The sequence below is a fragment of the Anguilla anguilla genome, chromosome 14 (assembly GCF_013347855.1).
Source record: "Anguilla anguilla isolate fAngAng1 chromosome 14, fAngAng1.pri, whole genome shotgun sequence".
Classification (NCBI taxonomy): domain Eukaryota; kingdom Metazoa; phylum Chordata; class Actinopteri; order Anguilliformes; family Anguillidae; genus Anguilla; species Anguilla anguilla.
The window spans coordinates 7968801-7979249 of record NC_049214.1 but is presented as its reverse complement, the minus strand read 5'-3'; positions in this window follow the sequence as shown (position 1 = coordinate 7979249).

Here is a 10449-nt window from a genome sequence, read left to right as displayed (position 1 = left end):
ATGGTCTGGAGTGGTTCAGACGTGTGAGCACAAATGCTATAAAATGTACTAGGTGTATTCAATCTAATATAACTAGTTCAGTGGTTTCTCACGGGCTCTCTTAACGGTTTTATAGTACGTAAATTCGTATTATGTTATTGTCGCTTACAGTATCACAATGCACCATGTCTCTTCTGCGTGCCCACGGTTTGCCCTCTCTAAAGAACTAGACGCTTGCAGCACATCTGAACCACTCTGTGCCCATCTACATTTGTAATTTCGGGTAGAGTTTCAATTGGAGACTTGCACAACAAATGACTATTCGTGAGCAAATGCTTCGTTGATCTAGGTTCTAGGTTCATCTATTGACAACTGAAACTTTCTCTTTCCATGCAGTTGTTTTGGGCGCAACGTTATAAACAGGTACAGTGTATTTAACATTATCAATAAACAATAGTATCTCTAACTGTATATGATTATTACACAGTAAATACCACAGTAAATATAGTAAATCAAATGTGTATTATGCAATGTTAAACGGCATTATTAGAATCTGTTTAAAATGTTCTAAAATGGCACTTTATGGGGTTATTTCCATGAAAAACTGTTTTCAACATTTTTCATTGACAACATTGACTTTTTTTTTTTCTTGCTGTTTACAATACCTCATTCGACCACTAGATGCCAGTCCATAACAATAGGAGTCTTGCAAACTATCAGGGATCCTATCATTCTTTGTTTTTCCTTCGGACATACATGTTTGTATGTATGGTGATTTATGGTGATTCCATATAGTCGAGGGTTTGATGTCCAAAGCAGGATTCTAAGTCATGCTTTCATGGATTGTGAAAATATTTGTATTAAAAAATACTGGTCCAATATTTTTTCAATATCCCCTCATCCATTACTCAAGCATGTAGCTGCAATTGAAATGCTGTAATGAAATGTCAGCCTTTTCTTCACATCCAGCAAACCTAGCCTATTTTTTCTCCATAGCCATTGATATTTTCAAGGAAAACTCCTCATGGAGTAAACGGTTCTCTCTATTTCATGGGAGCATTTTTTTGTGAACATAATTGTGCATTCTGGAAGCTAGAATGATATGATAATTAGGTTTACATATCCCTTGATTGTGTGATGCATTAGTTTTATTTTAAACATACCATTGCATATTTGTGTACATGTTTGCTTTTGAAAACAGGAAACAATAGATATGGCAAAAGTGTATTGGAATTAATTATCAATGTGTAACCTAGGCAGGAAAACCCTTCAGATTATCCACAGCCAGTGAAGAGCAGGGAATCATGCAGGGGGGGAAAAAACAAACTTCACAACACACTTCCCCTTTCCACTCAGAGGTTGCAGTTATAATGCGAATCCCAATCTCTAGGCTCTGGGAGCAATAAATGGAGAATAATCGAGTGTTTGTGTCGTTGAGTAAGTATTTGGAGATTACCATAACATGACACTCAGGTAACCTGCTCCCAGTGGTGACAATCCCCCCAGCTTGTGTCTTTTCTCTAGATTGAGATGGCACAGAGCTGATGGCTGTGACCTTCATGGTGGCTTAGATCCCTGGCTGGCACTGATTTTTGATTTAGTGTCGATCTGCCGCGCTTGTCAGGGCCTGCAAGGTGCTTTCCATGCGCTAATAGAATAGCTCAAGGGCAGCTGGGAAGGGGGGGGGGGGGAGCGTGTGGAGTGTGTAACTGTCTGCTTTCTGAGTGGGCTTTAGCAAGAGAGCTTAGCTTTTTTTTTGTCCATCTTGAGAAAAGCTTGTAATCCCCTAAGGGAAGAAGCCAGAGTAACAGAGGAGAGGAGAAGAGAATCAAGGCATAAGACTGGGGGAGCTGGGATAATAACGATTATAATAACTTTGTATAGCGTCTTGCTTATATTTATAGTTCAAAGTGCTGTATTGAGATTAAAATAAAATGTGCTATATTTTAACTAAAACTTTATGGCTACACAAACACTTCCATACATGAGACTTATTTAAACTATAAAAGCAGTGAAAGGGAGGATAGGTAAATAATGACAGCAAGAATAAGATTTTTTTTTAAAAGATGAGGCTTCACAAAATCGCAATTCACAAATAAGAAAAACCATTCATAGCCTCAGTAATGTTTTCCCCATCTACCCAAATAACATTCTCCGACCCTCTTCTGCAATCATTTTGTGATTATAGTTTCTAGATACCCTTCTTGGAAGTATTTTATAAGGAATTACATTCTACTCTGTATTTGTATCTATGCGCATGTTCTTTATTTTGATCTCTACAGACTATCACATATTGATGCCCATAATTATATATACAGTTGCAGTAGGAAGTTTACATACACTTCGTTTGAAGTCATTAAAACTCATTTTTAACCACTCCACATATTTCATGTTAGCAAACTATAGTGCTGGCAAGTCAGTTAGGACATCTACTTTGTGCATGACACAAGTAATTTTTCCAACAATTATTTACAGACAGATTATTTCACTTTTAATTCACTATATCACAATTCCAGTGGGTCAGAAGTTTACATACACTAAGTTGACTGTGCCTTTAAACAGCTTGGGAAATTCCAGAAAATGATGTCATGGCTTTAGAAACTTCTGATAGGCTAATTGACAGTATTTGAGTCAATTGGAGGTGTACCTGTAGATGTATTTTAAGGCCTACCTTTAAACTCAGTGCCTGTTTGCTTGACATCATGGGATAAGCAAAAGAAATCAGCCAAGACCTCAGAAAGAAAATTGTGGACCTCCACAAGTCTGGTTCATCCTTGGGAGCAATTTCCAAATTCCTGAAGGTACCACGTTCGTCTGTACAAACAATAGTACGCAAGTATAAACACCATGGGACCACGCAGCTGTCATACTGCTCAGGAAGGAGATGCATTCTGTCTCCTAGATATGAACGTGCTTTGGTGCAAAAAGTGCAAATCAATCCCAGAACAACAGCAAAGGACCTTGTGAAGATGCTGGAGGGAACAGGTACAGAAGTATCTATATCCACAGTAAAACGAGTCCTATATCGACATAACCTGAAAGGCTGCTCAGCAAGGAAGAAGCCACTACTCCAAAACCGCCATAAAAAACCCAGACTACAGCGACTGCCCATGGGGACAAAGATCTTACTTTCTGGAGAAATGTTCTCTGATCTGATGAAACAAAAATTGAACTGTTTGGCCATAATGACCATCATTATGTTTGGAGGAAAAAGGGTGAGGCTTGCAAGCCGAAGAACACCATCCCAACCATGAAGCATGGGGGTGGCAGCATCATGTTGTGGGGGTGCTTTGCTGCAGGAGGGACTGGTGCACTTCATAAAATAGATGACATCATAAGGAAGGAAAATTATGTGGATATATTGAAGCAACATCTCAAGACATCAGCCAGGAAGTTAAAGCTTGGTCACAAATGACTCTTCAAAATGGACAATGACCCAAATCATACTTCCAAAGTTGTGGCAAAATGGCTTAAGGACAACAAAGTCAAGGTATTGGAGTGGCCATCACAAAGTCCTGACCTCAATCCAATTGAAAATTTGTGGGCAGAACTGAAAAAGTGTGTGCGAGCAAGGAGGCCTACCAGCCTGACTCAGTTACACCAGTTCTGTCAGGAGGAATGGGCCAAAATTCCAGAAACTTATTGTGAGAAGCTTGTGGAAGGCTACCCGAAACGTTTGACCCAAGTTAAATAATTTAAAGGCAATGCTACCAAATACTAACAGAATGTATGTAAACGTCTGACCCACTGGGAATGTGATGAAAGAAATAAAAGCTGAAATAAATAATTCTCTCTACTATTATTCTAATATTTCACATTCTTAAAATAAAGTAGTGATCCTAACTGACCTAAGACAGGGGATGTTTACTATGATTAAATGTCAGGAATTGTAAAAAACTGAGTTTAAATGGATTTGGCTAAGGTGTATGTAAACTTTCGTCTTCAATTGTATAGTGAACTCCATAATGTTTGGGACATATTTTTTTTCTTGATTTGGCTCTGTATTCCACAATTTTAGATTATTAATCAAACAATTCACATGTGGTTAAAGATTCTCAACTTTTGAACATGTGTTTCACATACTGAAGAGAAAAATTAAGGCAACCACCCCGAACCAAGCAGGAGCTGAAGATGGCTGTAGTACAGGCCCGGCTAAGCATCACCAGCCAAGATACTCAGGGATACGAAATATATTCCTTTGTGACCTGCAGTCTTCTTACTCATGTAAGTTATATTTTTCTTTCAAATATCATATGAAATAAAACCCAACAATTCTATGTATTTGTCGGCATAGTTGTAATCTATTCCCTGGTGAAATATTTAGGATTTCCACAGCATTCATTTTATTAAACCAAATAATGAATAAACCAATGCTTATTTTTTTCAATTCACTTAATCACTTCCAACTTTTATTTTCCTATGACAATAATAAAAAACAAAAACTGTGTGGGATTTGTTTTTTGCATCTTGTGAAATTTGCTTTTGAAATGTATTTTTTAAATTGTACAGAAGCATTTTTATAAATTTTTCTCAGAACTGTTGCTTAAGCATATTTTATATAGTCACTTCCTTTGTCTTAATAAACCCTCCTGTAAAGATTTATTTGACTGTCGAGGCTACTTTTTCCTTTCATTTTGAAATAATTTTGTGATGACCCATTTCAACTGCACTTCTCCCTTTCAACTGTCACAAATCCCTCATGTCATAATGAGCACAAATGCCCAATGAACCTGCACCCCACTTTCGTACCCCAGATTTGTAGCAACGTGTAAAACCTCCTTATATAAAATGTTGTTTCCCTTTAGCATCACATAGCACAGCACAATGTCAAAGAAGACCACTATGCAGTTTCCTAATCGTTATGTTGCATCAAATAATTATCCCTGTAAAAACTCAAACCTACCATGCCTATGGATTAGCTCCAAAAAGGAATATGTTATATTATCTCTGAATATCTCTGTAATGTTCATCAATCTATCACACTTTGCGAGCTGATACATAAAATTTGTCTAATGAGGAAGCAGCTTTGTTTTTAGTTGCAGTCTTCGTATTTGGTGTGAGATGTGCTTTTGTAGGGTGAGATAGAACCTGGAAGTGTGTGTCTCATGCCAAAAGTGTGAGAGACGGTAACCCTATCAATCTTATTGGAAAAGAGCCAATGTGGGTGCGGGTTTCTGTTTTAGTCCAGCACTAAGCCAACTTATGATACTTCGAAAGGTCTAGATTGAACACTATGATTAGTTAACTAATTGAAACAGGTGTTGGTCTAGTGCTGGTCTAAAACAAAAACCTGCAAACACACTGGCCTGTTTAAAGACAGAATTGAGCACCCCTGTTCTAGTGCCATGTAACTCTATCTCCCTGCCTGAACTGCAGCCTCCAACTTCTCCCTGCCTTTAGCATGCATACAGGGTTATAATGACAACAGCCTGGAAATAAGACATGTAATGTTACAGTGAAAGCCAGCTAGTTGTTCCTCAAGATCAGGGCTTTTGCTCTCCGGGTGTTTAACCAGTTTTCACCGGTCAAAGATGAATTCATTCAGCATGTCTCCTTCACTGTGAAGAGGTAGGTCTGTCAGACTCAGAAAGAACATTGCACTGCTCAGTCCAGCCATCCAGGACACGCACTATTTGAAATTCATTGAAGGGCCTTTTAAAACAAGCTTTCACACCTCAGGCCATCTCACCGTTGCCACTGAGGTAGAGGAACCCAAGTTGGTGTTGCTGTTTTGTGTTGTGCAACGATGAGAGAAAAATTACTAAGCACTGTATTAGGGGCTGCAAACCGTATCACTGCATTGAACACATAATAGTTTGACTGTTAGGGGCGGGCTGCAGAGCAGAAAGACCAGGCCACACCCACAGCACTTGTGCTTTCGAAACAAGGTGTCAAATATGAGCAATGGAACACATCTTGGCCATGAGAGCCAATGATATTAGTTCTTCCCAGAGAGAGAGACAACGAGAGAGAGAGAGAGAGAGAGAGAGAGAGAGAAAACAACAGCAAAGGAGGATCTCATCACAGCCCATCACAACTCCTGAAAGGAAAACAAATTGTTATTATGATAGAAGAAGAATTAAGCTATAATCCAGAGGAGAGTTGGCTACAGAAGTAAATAAGTGGGTCTCCCACAGAGACTTGTAAAAATGGGAGACTCATTTATGACCAGCAGGCTTTGCTGTCCCTCTAGATTACCTACCTACTGCATTCTGCTTTATTTATGAATTTTCTTCTTGTTCGATACAAATTTAGACCCCAGGGCTGATTCTGTTCAGTATAAGTTATTATTGTAGGTCCCTATATCACATGATGGATTATATCAAATAATATAAATAAAATGTATATGCTTTTATTTTTAAAGTTACTTCCATTATAGTAAAATTATATTAAGAATATTATATCTTTCAGAGCAGATTCTGTTGTGTACTTACTTCAAAATTTGCCATGTCTCTGTCCAAGGCTATTTTTATCTGGCCCAAGCACAGTGTCCTTTAGGTCCTGCACCCAGTCAATAGATGATTATGAATGATTGTGTACATTAGTTCTTGTTAGAAAGTTGATTTTGGGTCAGTACATCAGATGTGTCCATGAATGGTGGCAGGTGGCAGGCGGCCATTAAAGTGCTATATATATATAATATATAATATATAACATCATGAGTGTGTGTGTGTATATATATATATATAGAGAGAGAGAGAGAGAGAGGGATGGAGAGAAAGAGAAAGAGAGTAATTTAGTAATTTATGCTTAAAGATGCAGGCATAGAATATGAATGAACAGATTTTATTCCCTGACCCTTCAATTTGTCACATATGCATAGAATCATCTTGTAATTGGTTTGTATCCATCACTACTGTGTAATTATCATGCTCCTCGTTACAGAGGGTCCCAAGTGTGTTGTGGAAGTGAAAGATTCACCCTCCACCCCACAAATACTTTCAAAATACAGACCACATGTTGTTATATACATTAGGAAGCACCCAGGAACTGAAGATACACAGTCCCCGGGCTGTAACAAAATAAAGAAATCTGAACTTGAATCCTTTATTGACCTCAAATTATAACAAGTGTGAAAAAATCAGTCTATGTGTTATTAACATTTTAGTTCTTATGTTATGAATGTTGGGGTAGCATGGGGGTGCAGGGGCTAGCACTGGTGCATCACAGCAAGAAGGTCCTCAGTTCCAAAGTTAATTGGACAGTTTAAAATGCCCCTAGTTAAGAGTGTGCCAGTGAATGGTGTGTATGCCCTGCGATGGACCGGAAAACTGTCCAGGGTCTATTGTTGCCTCTTCTCCAATACATGCTTCAGCACCCCCTGCGACCCTGATCAGGAATCAGTGGGTATAGATAATAGATGGATGGATGGATAGATGTTATAAATATAAACATGTTTAGGGCACTTCTAGTTTAAAAAGAGTTCAGCAACCAGAGCTTTCACAGGGGTGAATGAATTACCTCAAGCCAATACTTGGCTATATTAAAATATAATTTTAAAAAACTGATTATTCAAATTCTATGATAAGAAATGACACTGTGTTACAGTTCATGACTGGAAAATCCCATGTTCAGAAATTGCCATGTTAAAAACATCTGTAGACAGGACTGCATATTACAGCATATATACACACAACTTCACACCCGCACACAAACATGCACACACACACACACACACTTACACAAACACAGCCCTGCTCCAAGAAACAGAATAGAATGGAATCTAATTTTTATGGCAGGTTATGTTTTATTATTAGTTTCATGCTTTGAGATATTTATCCCTGACCGATGTTAATTGAGATGCAAAATAGTACATCAAAATAACCTTTGAAAGGAGTATGTTTAAATTGACTACATATGCATAAAGTTTAGCAGAATAAACCTCTGATGCAATATAAGTTGGAGATGTATTATTCATGGGGCAACATGATAAACAAGACAAAAAGAAACATTTGGAAATGAAGCATCATACATAATTTACTGCCATCAAGGTTGTGGGAGAGTTGCTCATCATTCTAAAAACAGAAGAAAATCACATTCATTAGTCTGTGGGCAAAGGACTCCTAAAGTGTGTAATGCAATTAGAATAACTGTTTAATGCTTTTAATAACATAATCCAAAAGTTCATTGGTCAAAGCTTTTGACGGTCTGCAAATAAATCAAGTTGATGAATTACCTTCTGGTTTTTATCACGGACTCCATGTGTCATAATAATAATAATAATAATAATAATAAGAAGAAGAAGAAGAATCATCATCATCATCATCATCATCATCATTATGAAAACTAAGTGAAACCTGTGAGATAAGGCCAGAAGTGTAGTAAGCACTTACTCTCTACTTCAGGTTAACGAACAGGTAATGAATATTATGCTGCACAATGACTTCCATGTCTTGCTTGCTCTGGCAAGTCATCCGATCAGTTATCCATTTTAAGGAACAGAATGTTATCACTTCCAGTGATATTTTTGGCTAACTGCCCTAGGTGCATTTGAAAGAACTCCTTCAGGAATGTGAATCTCTTTTTTTTAAAAAAAAAAAGGTACCCAGCTTGTTTTACACTATTTTCGGCTCATAATTTGTTTTACATTATTGTTCTGATTCATTTCTGTCAATTGTCTTTGTAACTTGTGTTTTATGGCAAGTCCCACTTGAAAAGAATATTTCAGCAGGGTCTTCCTGGTTAAATAAAGGTTCAATAAAAAAATTTAAAAAATGAATAAACATCAGAACATCCTCAAGTGGCTTGAAAGGGTTTGAGCCAAAGTTGAGCATTAATTTCCTCTATTTATCTTGAGCATAATCTCTCCTGGCACACTGGAATACGGTTCATTCTGTTTTATGGAAAATAATAGTCAAAATCAAATCCATTCATTTACATTTAATGCAATTAAGAAAGCCTTAAATGAAGACTGATGAAGGGCACACATACATGTCAGTCAGTTCTACCAGAATAGATTGAAGTCAGTGTCAATAGATGTTCTGCTGATGAGCTTCATTTTCCAGGTCTACTGTTTGTGCTGAGAGACATTCTCAAACAGTAACTGTACATCAAAAGAAAACTTCAGATATATTCACTTGTGACACCATAATGGTTTCTTATGGGATATTATGCTAGTGGTGTTCAATTTTTTTGGTCTCTGAATTTTTAAAAAATTATTTATTTTTTAAATTCATTTAGATTTGTGATGTATGTTTTACTTTATTAAAAGCATTAACCGTGCTTCAATCTAGACAAAATTGTATGCAGACAAAGGAAAATCGACAAATGTTAATGACCATAGTCCATTAATTGTGTGTCGGGGTCTCACAATGTGTACGATTCCTGTGGTACATTGTTCTGCATGCCTCTTTCTAAAGATTGCACAATTTGCGCCTAGTTTTTCATGTCTGAAGAATTAATATGAGACAAAGAAATCAATTATTTCATTAACTTGCAAATTTATCATTCTGGAAAGGTTGGCTAAAAAAAACAGAAAGCTACCCAATGCGTGGATATCAAGGGTAAGTGATATGTTTATCTGCACACGCTGCAAACCATGGAGATGAAAGCTCTGCATTGCCAGTCAGGACGTATTCCTCAAAATTCTGAAACACAAAACTACACACATCAATTGCGGAAATGCTCACAAAGGCTCTTGAAGGCAGGTGTTCTCAAAGATATAATTACAGGCCTCATTTGGTTGAGGACTCAAGTGCAAACACCAACCGCCTCTTTTCATTAGCCATGCTGCAATGTGTGGTACAGTCAGGAGACATTTGTGTTTGCTTCAGAAATGGCTTGGTGTAAATATCCTTCTAAGACTCAGCAATTCATTTCTGTCCCCTGTAGGGGACATGAGTATGGTCTTAATCTCAAGAACCATATATTCTATGCACAAACCTACACTACAACGGACATTCAATATATAAAAATAATATAAATAATATTTAGAAAGTATCTTCACTGCAACATTTTTTGTCATTCAAGACATTTGTATTACGTCAGAAAAATTGCATACTTTTTTTGCCTGGCCTCAGGTGGATGATTTTTAATAATGGTATCATTTGTAGGCATTCATATCAAAAGTATGTAAGCATATAAAAAATGCACCATCAGATTTTTTAATAAAAGGAGAGCAATGATTTGGTCCAAAAAACATAACATAACACCAGCAAATTCACACCAAAATTACATTACACTACATTACATTTATTTGACAGACACTTTTATCCAAAGCGACCTACATGAAGGCCATAACAAAGGTCTTTTGAACAGCTACAAAACACAGGTAAGGTATAATACAATAGTAACAGCCAATCATAGCCATGAATACACTAAGTCCAGCTCACAGAGTAAGCTTAGGCTAGGTCAGAAATTTATGGTAAATCAAGCTAGGAGGCATGACAATGAGCTACAACACCAAGATAACGATAGAAGTGCAATATAAGTGCTGGATGGAGGTACATGTGTAACATGAAGGTGCTACAG